The sequence below is a fragment of the Anastrepha ludens genome, chromosome 4, assembly GCF_028408465.1.
Source record: "Anastrepha ludens isolate Willacy chromosome 4, idAnaLude1.1, whole genome shotgun sequence".
In the NCBI taxonomy this organism is placed as follows: Eukaryota; Metazoa; Arthropoda; class Insecta; order Diptera; family Tephritidae; genus Anastrepha; species Anastrepha ludens.
In genome coordinates this window covers 9,572,988-9,586,858 of record NC_071500.1, presented here as the reverse complement: position 1 = coordinate 9,586,858, position 13,871 = coordinate 9,572,988, and the positions used below count along the sequence as shown (strand labels likewise).

Below are 13,871 nucleotides of genomic sequence, written 5' to 3'. Positions count from 1 at the left end.
GCAAAAATTCATTCCAGCCGCATAGCTGTGGCCTTCAATGAAGGGGGAAAAACGAAAAAACAAGAATTCAAATGAATACAATAACAATAAAAAGACACGAATAAATAAAGACGTACACATATTCATGTAATATTTATACTCATACATATAGCGCATATAAGACAACAACAACTACAGCAAAACAAATACGACTAACCAATTAACGGAGCAATTGTTGATGAACAAAATTCAATTCTCCTACCTGACTGCCCGCCTGCCTGCCTGCCTATCGGCAATCGACTAACCAAAAGATATTAACACTTCTCCACTGTCATCGTCACAACACCCAGAAGCAGAAGGAGGAGAAAGAGGAGGAAAAAGGCGAAATACAACAGTATTTGTGCAACTGCAAACTTTTATTTTAAGGTGAGTCCTCAATGGCCGTCGTTCGATATAATAGCATAAACATAAAGGTATACACACATATATGTACAGAAGTCCATGCAAATAGTTGCATTTAGTGGAGGACTGGGAATTTTCGATTGTTCATCGTCTGTCACGTAAGGGTAATAAAAAATTTAGTGTTTCCGTTACATATCTCTCCATCCTGCTGCATTAACATCTTCCCCACAACTCTTCTCCTGCAGTTCAATAGCTGCTGGCGCCATTGATTGCCAGCAATGAATGTTGCGTGAAGCCAGCTAGACTCTTCATTCCGAATCAGATTAATGTTGTTGTAACATTTGATGATGCAGTTGTGTTAATGACAATCAATCAGTTGTTTTGTTTTTTGTCCATTTTCCTCGGATTGGCCAACGTATCATTTACAATATTTATGCATACATGCATACCATCCGTATTCACTCACCATAGCACGTAGGGGAAGTGCGATGGTGCGATGGTAATAATAGCGCATTCCACACTGCAAATAAAAGTCCATTCAATCAACATATCACATTTTGTCGTTGTCGATTTCTGCAAATCATTTGTGGGACTTTCATTAACGAGTGGGATTTATGTGTGTTGCATGTGGCAATAGTTTTGTATTTTTTTGTTTTTAGAAATGCAGTGCAAAAAATGGTGAGAGTTTGGCGAAAGTGAATGTGGCATTTCGAATTTTCGAAGCTTTTAGAGTGGAAAGAAAGAAAATTACCGATAAAATTGAAGACAACGCTATAGTGTAGGCGCTATTTCAGTGTGTGTGTGTATCGGTGTGTGTGGTGGAGTCATTTAATAATACTAGAAATTGCATAGACGGAAGTGAGTTATTTGCTAGCATTTTTGCACGGTAGCTGGGAAGGCTATGAAAAAATTTAAATATGCAGCCAATATTTACTGCTGAAATATGAACATTTTTTCTGTTACTTTTTCGGCCACACTCTTCGTATATGCAATAAACAGCAGCTGTTTTCGATTTACCGATCGAGACGGCGTGTAGTGAGTAAAAAAAAAAATTCCCTTGGCTCCAACGTTGCATATGATTTATGGTGCTCACAGTGTCAGCTGATACGATGCAACTAATGAGAGTCTCATGTAAATGAATTCTCACCACCCTTCCTTTCGGTAGTATCGTAGGATTTTGGATAGTTTCCGTAGAATCGGGTGAGCTGATTGCTCTCTCAGCACACAGTGTTGCCAAACAGTACGTTTCGAATTCATTTACAAAATAAGGTAGGTGGTTAGGTTAGATGGCAAGAGTACCCAGGTACATTTTAAGTAGCACTTACGTGCCGTTTTGATACCATAATGTGGACCACTGCCTTTGAAAAAAATTAATTTAGGGAAGAGAAAACCGTCTACAGCCATCCAGTGCTGTTGATGTAGTGGAGGAGAGAGGGAGGAGAGAGGGAGGAGAAAGGGATCTAAGCTAGAGAATTTGCTCAACAGTCTCTTTCTCTGTAGGATCCCTACAGCTTCTGCAATAGGGGAAATTACAAGCTTCTCGGCATCGATCACCCGATAGCGGGGAATTCCTATCACAAGGGGAGAACTGAAACCGGTTCTGTCGACCTCTACCTGGCAAGCTCAGCAGCAATTTCATTTCCCTCAATATTCCTTTGCCCAGGAGCCCAGATAAGCGAAATGTTTCCTGCACGTTTGAGACGTTCCTCCTTACAGAAGTTCACCAAAAGAGAGCTGCAATACGGCGATGACAGGACATTCAACGCAACTTGACTATCGGAAAAAATGTTAATGTCTCCCTCCCAACAGCGATCCCGAAGCATTCAGTATGCCTGCAGAATCGCGAAGACCTCTGCTTGAAAAACGCTGCTCGTTTCCGGCAGTTTAAAGGATACTGAAATATTGGTTGATTTAGAGAACACCCCCGCTCCCACTCCAAATTCAGTCAATCAGTGAAAACAGAGATACCTATATCCGTGTCGACTCTCTCCTCTATCCAATCTTGCCTCCTCGGAAATATAGTCCTAGGACAACCCTCCAAACCCAGTTTGGATGGAGAGATCAGTACAAAGTACAGAGAAGGAATCAAGATGCTACCATGTCCTACAGGAAGTTGCCTCCAGAGGCCAATCTCCTTCAACCTAATAGCGCTCTGAGCAGCAATGGATTTAACTTGAAGATCCACGGGAAGTAAGTGCAGAATGACGCTGAGGGCGGCAGTGGGACTTGTTCTTCATGCCAGTGAAATATAGTCACTCAATCATTGCTAAGCTGCTATGGGTGGATTCCAACTATAACTATTCGCTTAACCGGCAGCGGAATTCGCTAGCGGGAAATAAAAATGCCAGTTCTGTATTCGCAATGCCTTAATTAAATTTACTTTAAACTATCTACAAATTTTAAGGGGCATTTCAATTTACCTACAAATAGATTGGCTTGAGAGCTCAGCAAGTTTTTTTAGAGAACGAAAATGTGTTTAATGGCGTGCTGTGAATCGAGATGATATAAGGCCTCTTCTTTTCACAATTTCGCTGCTCGGTATGTGTAGGCTCTGCTCGCCTAACCAATTATTTGTATGTGCAAGCCACATCACCAGCCAGCCATATGATTCGCCAGTCGAAATCTGTACGATAATTTCACACATATTCACACACTCGTCCAATCAGCCGTTGCTCAGGCGGTAACTCCATCAAAATTGTTCGTAAATTTATCAAAAATGAACCTTAAATCATCTTTGAAATTCATGGACTCGTAGTTGAATATCTACAAAACATCGATTTATCACATTTTAACTGATCATTTGGGCTTAAGAAAGGTCTGTGCACTTTTCATTCCGCACAACTTAACTGAAGACCAAAAATTGCTTCAACATTCAACATTTGAAAGACCTCATTAAAGAGGCGAGAAAAGACGAGAACTTACTTTACAATATGGTAACTGGTGATAAAACGTGGTTTTACCAAGATGAATCTGAAACTAAGCGTCAGGGTACCGAATGGAAGGTCCCAGACGAGCCATCAACCAAAAAATCGCGTTTGAAGAAGTCAAAAAACAAGTCGATGCTCATTCGGTTTCACGATTTCAAGGGAATTGTCCACAAGGAGTTCGTACCAACGCGCCAAACCGTCAATGCAATTTCCTATCTTGGCGTTTTGAAGCGTTTGTTGCATCACACTCGTCGAAATCGCCCTGAATACCGCGAAGAAGGAAGCTGGCGCTTATTTCATGATAATGCACCTTCTCATCGATTCATCCTTGTGACTGATTTTTTGACTAGAAATCTTATTTTAACCATCAATCACTCACCTTATTCGCCTGATATGGTTCTCTGTGACTTCTAACTTTTCGGAAAATTGGCTTTGAAAAGAGAACGGTTTGGGTCCTAGAAGCCATCCAAAAGGTTTGTACCGACACCTTCAAGGACATTTCGGTCAATGTCCTGAGACACTCTTTCGAACAGGTTTTAGATCGCGCAAAACAGCCTATCGAAGTGAGAGAGGACTATTTTGAATAAATAAACTCAAAGTTATCAGAACAAAACTCTTACCATTTCTATTTGAGCTTAGTCTTGTTTATTTTGGACTTTACCTTGTGTAATCTAAAATTTCAAAATCGCTTAGAAACGGCAAAAATAGTTGTAGACTTTTACGCATTTATTATATTACTTCTATTAGTAGAGCTAATCTAACCACAGGCACACATTTTTTTTGAAAAGCTTTTCCGAATTAATCACAAGTTTTCGTATTTCGGCGCCGCTGTGCAACGTTGGCTTACTTAAATATGTTTTGTGTATTATATGTTTGTATGTATGTATATGTAGCTCTAGGATGTTCTAAATAAAATGGAAATGACAACTTCTTCTTCATTACGCAACATCCTAGCAACACAAATTGGAACTGCTTCACTTCCTTTCACAACTTTTTTTTATTATTTCTTCCGTCTTCCTTCATGCACCACCTATACACGCTAAAAATATCTCACAGCTATTCATCTTGGCCAACTTAGTTGCCTCTTTGCATATTTTCCTATAACGCCAGCATTGGCTTATTGCAGCGTAAGCCACTCCTCAGCTCTTCTGCATACATCCATGCCACGTTTTGTCAAATGTACGCGGCAACTTCAGATTACGCCAACAGCAGCAACACTTTACCCAGTTTCCAGGCAACGGACGCAATAAGGCTGGTGGTTGATAAAGGCGTAGGAGCACCTATTTTTAATCTTGTCTGGCCGTTATCTCTCTGACATTCTTCTGTTCATGAAATGTTAAAGCAAATACTGCCAAAGCAAATACTGGAAATCTGTTGAATTTCCTTTAACGGAATTGGATCGAATGAGATAAGCTTCTTATTTTTCAGATGAGTGGGTGGGTAATATCTCGAAAAGCTTCGGAATACGCGTCTTCGCTCATGAATACTTTGACATTTTATCAAACTTTTCCAGAATTTATTGATAAAGAACGAAATAAATTACAGGTGAATTTACGGTTCTTTCATTTCCACTTCTTATATTACCAAACTGAAATAGCTGCACAGCAACTGAATAGCTCATCATCCCTGAGAAGTGGAAAGCAGGGAGAGTGGTCCCACTACTGAAACCTATGAAACCCGCCAACCAAGGGGAATCTTATCGTCCGAGAACTCTCCTTTCCCCAGTAGTGAAGACACTTGAAGCCCTTCTACTCCCACTCTTCACGAAACACCTGGCACCAGCCCCACATCAGCATGGTTTCTGACGAGTGCATAGTATCATCACTGCACTCGCCACCATAAACGCCCAGATAAACCGCGGACAGTGAAAACCGCCCCTGCGAGAGGACTGTTTTAATAGCGTTGGACCTGAAGAAAGCTTTCGATACAGTCAGCCATTCCACGCTACTAGATGATATTTATCAGTCGACACTCCTGCCAGGGGTGAAGAGGTGGTCCGCAAACTACCTGAGCGGTCGGCACTCGTCAGTGATTTTTCGAGGCCAAATATCAAAGCAGAGGAAGATTAAGCAGGGTGTACCGCAGGGTGGTGTCCTTTCACTCATGCTGTTCAACTTCTATATCTCGAAGCTCCCCCAACCACCAAAAAGAGTCTCCCTGGTCTCATACGCTGACGACTGCACGATAATGGCGTCGGGCAATGACATCTGTGCTCTGTGCGCCAAAGTGAACAGCTAACTCACCGACCTTTCTCGCTTTTTCACTACGAGGAATCTCCAACTATCCCCCGCTAATTCCACGGCGACTCTCTTTACCACCTGGACAAAGGAGGTCAAACTGTCCCTCAGGGTAAAAGTCGATGACACACCAATTCCGACGGTAAACAATACTAAAATTTTGGGTGTGATCTTCGGCCGCAATTGCCACTAAGGACCAAAATCGCAACAAGGTCCTCAAATCGCTTGCCGACAGCACTTGGGGCAAAGACAAAAAACTGTTGCTATCGACATTTAAGGCAATTGGTCGGCCGGTTCTAAATTATGCTGCGCCTGTCTGGTCGCCTGGCACGCAGTGGATAAAACTACAGGCATGCCAAAATACTGCCATTCGGACAGCGACCGGTTGCCTCCTGATGTCCCCTATTCAACACCTTCACAATGAGGCACAAATACTCCCTGTAATGGAGCACAATGGAGACCCTGCTGGGGTGCTACCGTAGGTTTCACCCTTGCAGACACCTGCTTGAGCCAGAGCCGCCTCCTAGGCGGGTCACTTTTAAAGAATGCCGACGAGGTCCAGGACAAAACTGACAGAAATCTACTGGGTCAGAGAATATTTAGACAGTCAATAAACGACATTCACCGAGAGACCGTCACCACTTTCTTAAGCTCCCGCCCTGTAAATGCCGTAATCGGAGTCCAACCACCACCTATTGCAGATGAAGAGCTCCAGCTTCCCCGCGAGACGCGTAAAACTCCTATTTAGGTTAAACTCCTACTTATGCAGAATTATCCGACACTATCCACCTTTTTCACATGACCTCTAAAACCTAACCATCTAACACCCCTCTCCCTCTGGACCCAATCCGTCGAAACAGCATGTTTCCTGGGCCTACCTTTAGATGAGCCAGACGAAGACGACCGGTGATATACCCTACACTGACGGGACTTTCATTACTGTTAAAACAAGAACAACAACAAAGCTGCACAGCAAAGATCTCTGTGTAAAACATGCACAAAAGTCTCGAAGTTTCTCCATCTGTTGATCTTAGTAATATTTACTCATTTAAGGCCCAGTTGATAAAGTTTTAATATTCCTCAATAGCGTTTGTGCTTCCGCCATGTACATTTTTATGTGGAACAACGGTCATGGCTACATTCTATTGCTACCATAACTAAGTTGTGATTATATATTATATATTATATATTACTAGCATTTCCCAGTGGGCTTCGCACCACCATACATAAAATGTTTTTTTATATCGCAAGAAATTTTTCATATTAAGTTTTCTTTATAGAACTCGTAAAATGTTTAAACAGTTGAATTAGTTGATTTTTTTCATTCAACATAGTTTCTAAAGATGTCACAATAACCTTTTCTGTACTTTTTTAAAATTTGATTGTGGTGGTCACCTACATATATACAGGTAAGGTGAAAGAGCCGATAAAAACTTGTAATTAAACTTTGATTCTTTAATTTCCATTTCAATTTTTACGCTAAATAAATTATGCTAAAATAAATAAAGTTAAAAATGCTTTTCCAGTTCCTCCTGGAGCATTCAATTTTTTATTATATTTGCGTCCAAAATCACTTGCAATTCGATAAAAAATTTATGCGAAAGTTGATTGCATCGCAAAATAAAATTGTTTTCTTGAGGGCGAATCATTAATCGATACGAATAAAAATTCATCGCACTGACGGTTTTCGTTGATTTTTGACCTGCGATGCAAAAATTAATTAGCGTATGAAAATTATTTAAAAATCATATTTAAACAAAAATAAAATGTGTATGTACCAGTTGTTGGATTTCTCATTGGTATGTTGATATGATAGCCATCGTCCCCTCTCTAAAACAAAATGGGGTATTGCAATGCATCATAACAGCGATTGAGTTCTGAAATACGTTGTTGCTCATTTCTACGATACAAAACAATATCTCGTGGCTGAAACTGTTCACCAACCACAACAATAGCTACTTCATCAATCGTTGGTACATTGAATCGTCTGGCGTGCTCCCAATTGGTGTTTTATCGGCTTTTATTATGATTTTGTGGCCATCGGTGGGCATCAGATCGAGTGCCACTTTGAACAATTTCACCAATTCATTGTGGTGATGGAACATTGTTTGCAATTCATTCACGATTGATCTTCTCGTGTTCGTCGAAATTGCACAGCGCTGATGTAATTCACGATTCTCATCACCAATAAAATATATTTGCAAAAATTGATGGTCACCATCTGGGAATGGTAGCAAAGACCCAGCTATATGGTATATTATATTTGACCTTGAATCTGTAAAGTTCGAGAAATATATGTAGATAACGGATCTGAATTTTTAAAAACATTTTAACTGGTTGTAGTACATAAGAATGCAATCTCTTAACCTGAAGGCGAGTTCCCAATTGGTCTATATCTGGAGTCCTTAGTTGTCCAGCGAAAAGAAAAGTCCTCTTTTCATTAGCATTTATCAACAACTTACAATGGATACTCTTGTGGTTCAAACACATCCTAGGGTTATCCAGGTCCACGTTTTGGTCTATATCTCGAGACCCTAGTTACGGAGGGGCATTAAAAATACTCTATACTATAGCAATCATCAACAGCTCCCATTTGCTACCCATATTGTACGAACACATCCTTAAGTTATCGGGGTCCACATTTTGGCCGATATCTCGAGACCCCAGTCACGGAGCGGCATCAAAAATACTCTATACTATAGAATCATCAGCAGCTTCCATTTGCTACCCATATTGTACAAACACATCCTAGGGTTACCCGGGTTCACGTTTTGGCCTATTTCTCGAGACCCTGGTATCCGATTCTTAAAATTTCAAAACACAAACCATCTACTGAATAGTCCAAACAAAGCCTAAAAATTTGGTTTGGATAGGTGAGCCCGTTCTTGAGTTATAAGATTACCAAGGAAATGTAACTTCTTTTTATATATATAGATATATTATATGTATGTAAATTTGTTTTACTATTTTTGATTATTAATTTTTTTTATTTATTTACTGTTATTTTACGTTTTTATTACTATTTTTCTTTTTTATTGTTTTTTATAATTTTTTTTGTTTATTTTTTATTACTTTTTTTCGTTTTTTATTTATATATTTTATTTTTTATTGGTTTTTTATTTATTTTTTTTTTAATTTGGTTTGGTTTTGTATTTTGTTCGAATTTTTTTTTCTGTTTGTTTTATTAATTTTTTTTTGTATATATTATTTTCATTTTTATATTAATTTTTTGTTTTATTTATTATTTCTATTTTGTTATTTATTTTATTTTATTTTTCTTGTTTTTTCTTTCTTTACTTGTTTTTATTTTTTATTTATATTATCTTTATTTGGTATTATTTATTTTTTTTTTTTAGTTTTTTAAATTTTTTTTTTAATTATTTTTTTATAAACATATGGGCTATACTAAAACAAAAACTATACGTACCAAGTGAATTTTCATGTGAAACTACGGCCATGGCTACAATTTATCACTTCCATAACAAAGTTGTGATTAAATATGTATATTTCTTTATTTTTAATTTTTTTTACTATTTTTTTATTACTAGCTTATTTATTTATTAAATTTTTTATTACTACTTTTTCTTTTTTATTGTTTTTTTTTTATTTTTAATTTTTTTTTTTATTTTAAATTTTTTTTTTTTTATTTTTAATTTTTTTTTTTTTTTTAATTTTTTTTTAATTTGTTTTTTTTTTTTTTTTTTTAATTTTTTTCTGTGTTTTATTCATATATTTAATTTTTTATTTTTTATTTATTTTTTTTATTTATTAAATTTTTATATTTTTCTTGTTTTTTCTTTTTTCTTACTTTTTTACTTTTGTTAGAATTTTTTATTCTGTTTTTTTGCATTAATTTTTTTGTATTTTTTATTCTGTTTGTTTTATTAATTTTTTTTGTTTTGTATATTTCCATTTTTATATTAATTTTTTGCTGTATTTATTATTTTTAAATTTATTTTATTTTATTTTTCTTGTATTTTCGTTTTTTTACTTGTTTTATGTTTTATTTTTTATTTATATTAGCTCTATTTGTTATTATTTATTTATTTTTTATATTTTTATTTTGTTTATAAACATATGGGCTATACTAAAACAAAAACCATACTACTCAAAGTTTCATACTATAAAATTTAAAATGATCCAAAAAATTATCATCAAAATGTCATCCTTTTTAGTCACGAAGTTAAGGTATGCAGTTTTATAGCCCATTAAAGTTTATTATTTGAGTTTGATGTCGCTAAAAAATTGCGTTGGTTTTTTACTTCAATTCTTCAATAAAAAATATAAAAAAACGCATTCGTTTTATGGAAGAAAATGTATAATGCCCGCCGTGCGTGGGGTGAAGCTTTGAGCGATGGCGTGCAAGAACTTTATTCCCCAATTCCTATGTAAAATGGACCTTTAAAGCTGTGATCTCACGTACGTCGCAACACGTATAAATTATACGCAAATTGACCAAGTTGTGTGATTTAAAAGTAAATGGTCTGCTCATAAATAAATATTTATGCAAATAATGACCGAATATTTTGCTTCCAGATTGATGCATTTACAGTATTAAGTCCGAAAATCCATGCAGCTTTTACTTTAATGTTAATTTCTAGCCATCATCAAATTAAGTCTTTTGATAAAAAAAAAAAAAGTTAGGCAATAAATCTTGTAATATACGGTAAATAAGTTAAAAAAAAATATAATTTTGAAGGAATCATCTCATTTGCTGACGTAATCGTAGTTTACATAAAAACTAAGTTTGCGATTCTCGTATACGAAAAAAGTCAACGCAGCCTCTACTCATTTTACTCCCTTGCCGTCTGCACAACGACTGATTGGACGAGTGTGCATTAGGCCGGGTCGATTTGTGGGGAGGCAAAAAAATCGCCCATTGGTCTGTGAAAATCGTATTCTAGGGATGAAAATAAGAAACTTTGCCGAAGGAACCATACCTCTAAAACGAATTCTGGTGTCCCCCAATTCGGGTCGAACTTTTTAGTTTCTTTTCTCATGTAAAGGCCAAATATTGTGATATTTTTAAATGATTGTTTGGGGAACCCCCCAGAGGAGTTCCAGGGTGTGTGCCACTGGCATGGGTGGCTCGGCCGTCCACCGTTAGTGGGGGTCGGTCATACATTTGGACTCGATTGGAGCACTCTAAATGGGTCAAAGTGGGATTTTTCGTTCGACCCAAATTGGGGGATATCAGAATTCGTTTTAGAGGTATGGTTCCTTCGGCAAAGTTTCTTATTTTGATCCCTAGAATACGATTTTGACAGAGCAATGAGCGATTTTTAAATCGACCCGCCCTATTTGGTCTCGTCGAGAGATCATTTTGAAAATATTATAAAAAATTATACCATATAAACATAAAATAGTAAGCAGATATTCCATTGCTTAAATTATTTTATGTTCCAAAAATCCGATGAAATATCGCACGTGCCTATACCCTTCGCGCCCGCTTGTAACATAGGTTTACGAGAATATTTGGTGGTTGCAGCATTAGTCAATTTCAATTCGAAAATATATACATAATTATTAGTTACGAATACACATTACATTAGTTAATACACATAATTATTAGTTAGAGGATAGTGAAAAAACTAAACGTGAGCGATATTTGATTCCTGTGGGAGGGGGACCAAGTTACACAACCGGTCTTTGCTGATTTAAGTTTGGTAATCATGTCATTAGCCGTCTTGGTGCTGTCAATTGGCCGTCTCGACCTCTTCTTGTTGTAGATGTTCGTGAAGCATACATTTTATGAGGATAATCCAGTAACAAAGTCTAGGAAAATTAGTTTGACAGGGTGCACTATTGTAGGGCCAACTGTGTTCACTATTTAAATGAGCGAAGGTTTAAAAGCAATCGAAAGGTTTTTTGTAGCATCTCAGCCGATATCTCAAACTTAATTATTTGCTTGGCTAATTAATAAGTGATTTTATAGCTATAGATTTTATGTGAAAAATGCTAAAATGTGCTGCTGCCGTAGTTGGCTACTTCAACTACTTAGTAGTTACTTGTTGTTGTTGCCAGATGCCCCTCGTTAGTTTGCCAAAGTCGCTGTGACTGTTACTTTACAAGTACGTAAGTTTTGTGTTCCTTCTGTCTTCACTTGTTCCGTACTCTTGCACTTGTTGTTACGGTTTGTTGCCTGTGTAATTGTTGTGCCAATTACTCTTACAATATTGTTGACAATTTGTTCTTGTCCACCATTGTTCTAAATACAGCTTTCTGCTAAAACTTACTGCCGCAGTCGCCGTTGACGCCAGCGTTTTTCAGAAAACTCAACTCACTTTCAAATGCATTCATACCTACTCTTAAGGAGGCAAGTTTTTATGTTCTTGTTTTTGCACGAAGTTGTTTGGGTGTGTTTGAAGCTGTATAATGTTTTCTCATAACTGTTGTGGTTGGTTGATCAAAAAACAAAAACAAAAAGCAACTGGAATTATAAAGAGTGGAGGTAAAGTGGACGAGTGTTGTTGAGCAAAAGTAATTTACATATTCTCTGTTGTTTACTTAAAATTTGTATAATTTATTAAGCAAACTACATACATATGTACATATGTATGTCTGATATATAACATTCGTAACAGTAATATGTGCCAGGGGTAATGTGTGTGTGCGTTTTTATGCCAAAATCATTCAAGTTGAATACCAATATGCAATTTTTCGCACAGTCCAATGAAGTTGGAGGGGTTGTGCAAATGCTTCGATATATTTATGGAATATCAAAATTAAATATTGTAATATAATAATAATTAAATAAAATACAATGAAAAATGCAAAATTTGTCGAAAAATTCGTTACAAGATTCAAATATTCGGCTATTTTAGTTTTTTACGCTCATTTTGAATAAAACAATCAATCGATTTTTCTACAGATGTCAAATCTCCATAAAGTAATAATAAATTGCAAGCTTGAAGATGCTAAAAATGCCGTTCATTTTTTATACATTTTTTCCTCGATGATATGCCACATTTTCTTGTGATGGGGAAAATTTCCTGTGTTGTAATTAAATAAATACCTCGCTGAGAAAATCCCTTTTTTGTTTTTTTTTTTTTGCTGCTTGGTGTAATGCGGTTGATTTCGATAATTGTGAATGTTGATTTTTTGACAGAACTTTTGTGCGATTAAACTCATGATGGAAAGCATAATCAGATGGCTCCTATCGTGGTCCCGTTACTTTGCGCTCAGCGAATTTGACAATGAGTTACGTGGTTTTAGCACCAGTATGGCCAGATTACCATTTTCGTAACTTGATTTAGCATTTTTTTTGTTATTTAGTGTCGGAGTTTTAGTTCTTTCTTCATGACATTTTTCTAGCCTGTTCTAATTAAAATGTAATGTTTATAATTTTGTAAAATATACTTGTTTTTAAATTAGTTCAATAATTCACTCAGTTTTATTTAGCTTTACTTTTTTTTAACATCTGGTGGCATTGCGAGCGATTGCAGGGGTTGTTGGTGTTCTTCTGCTTTCGGCAGTCAAATCTCTCTCTTGCTACTGCAGTGTTGCCTAGCTTTAGATATAAAAACGCACTAAAATGCCCATTTTAAGAAAATAAAACACCAAATTTTTATTGAATCACTTAAAGAACTTTGTATGAGTGACAAATTGTCCTTAGAATGTGAGTTTGTTTTTTAATAAATGTATTATTGTTATGTACAATTTAATTTATGAGTTTTTTTTTTGTTAAGCGAGACTCTTTTGTTAAGGCAACGACTTTTTTGCTATATTTGAGGTTATGTAACTAGATAAGGTATTCTTTTTGTAAAAATGTCAGCACGGTTTCTTTAGTATTTTCTGGTATTTTTTGCTTACAATGAATACAGCTCTTGATGCCCTATGTCCCACTAAGGATTGATGGCCGGAAGAAACGATTACACCTCGATGGTTTTAATCCGCATTCAGTAAATTCAAACGCCTTTTAAAATGTGTAAAAAGGTTTTCAATCTTAAGAAGAGTTGGGAGAAGGACATTTAATATTCTTGCATAACCTTAAAAGGAGCAAAAAATTAAATTCACACTTTCAAAATATCAAATTTTATAAGAACCAATTAATTTTCATTAGCACTAAAATCTTCTCAAAGTGGCCTTTTTTAACCTTTTTTGTATAATACGAGTAATACAGTTTTTTTTAACTTAAAGTTTCGGTGGCTTTGAATTAAAAAAAGAAACAAAAACAAACTGCAAAATTTTCGCATTTTCGGTATAAAAAGCACTAAATTTATTGCGAAGAGCAAATGGTTGGGAATACTGCACACCTCGGAAAAACGGCGCAATCTTTTTTCTATCATTAAACCATCTTTTTGACGAATTCGAACAACTTTTATCG

At 36.2% G+C, this 13,871-nt stretch overlaps 1 protein-coding gene across 6 annotated transcripts in view; it reads left to right on the top strand.

Annotated features, from left to right (window-relative positions):
* The first annotated feature begins 313 nt into the window (after positions 1 to 313).
* LOC128861659 (uncharacterized) overlaps positions 314 to 13,871 on the top strand; it is a 213,013-nt gene continuing 199,455 nt past the window's right edge. For all 6 annotated transcript variants that reach the window (XM_054099954.1, XM_054099957.1, XM_054099958.1 and 3 more), the window contains exon 1: positions 314 to 405. The gene's annotated coding sequence lies outside the window, so the exon portion shown is untranslated. The remainder of the gene's footprint in view (positions 406 to 13,871) is intronic.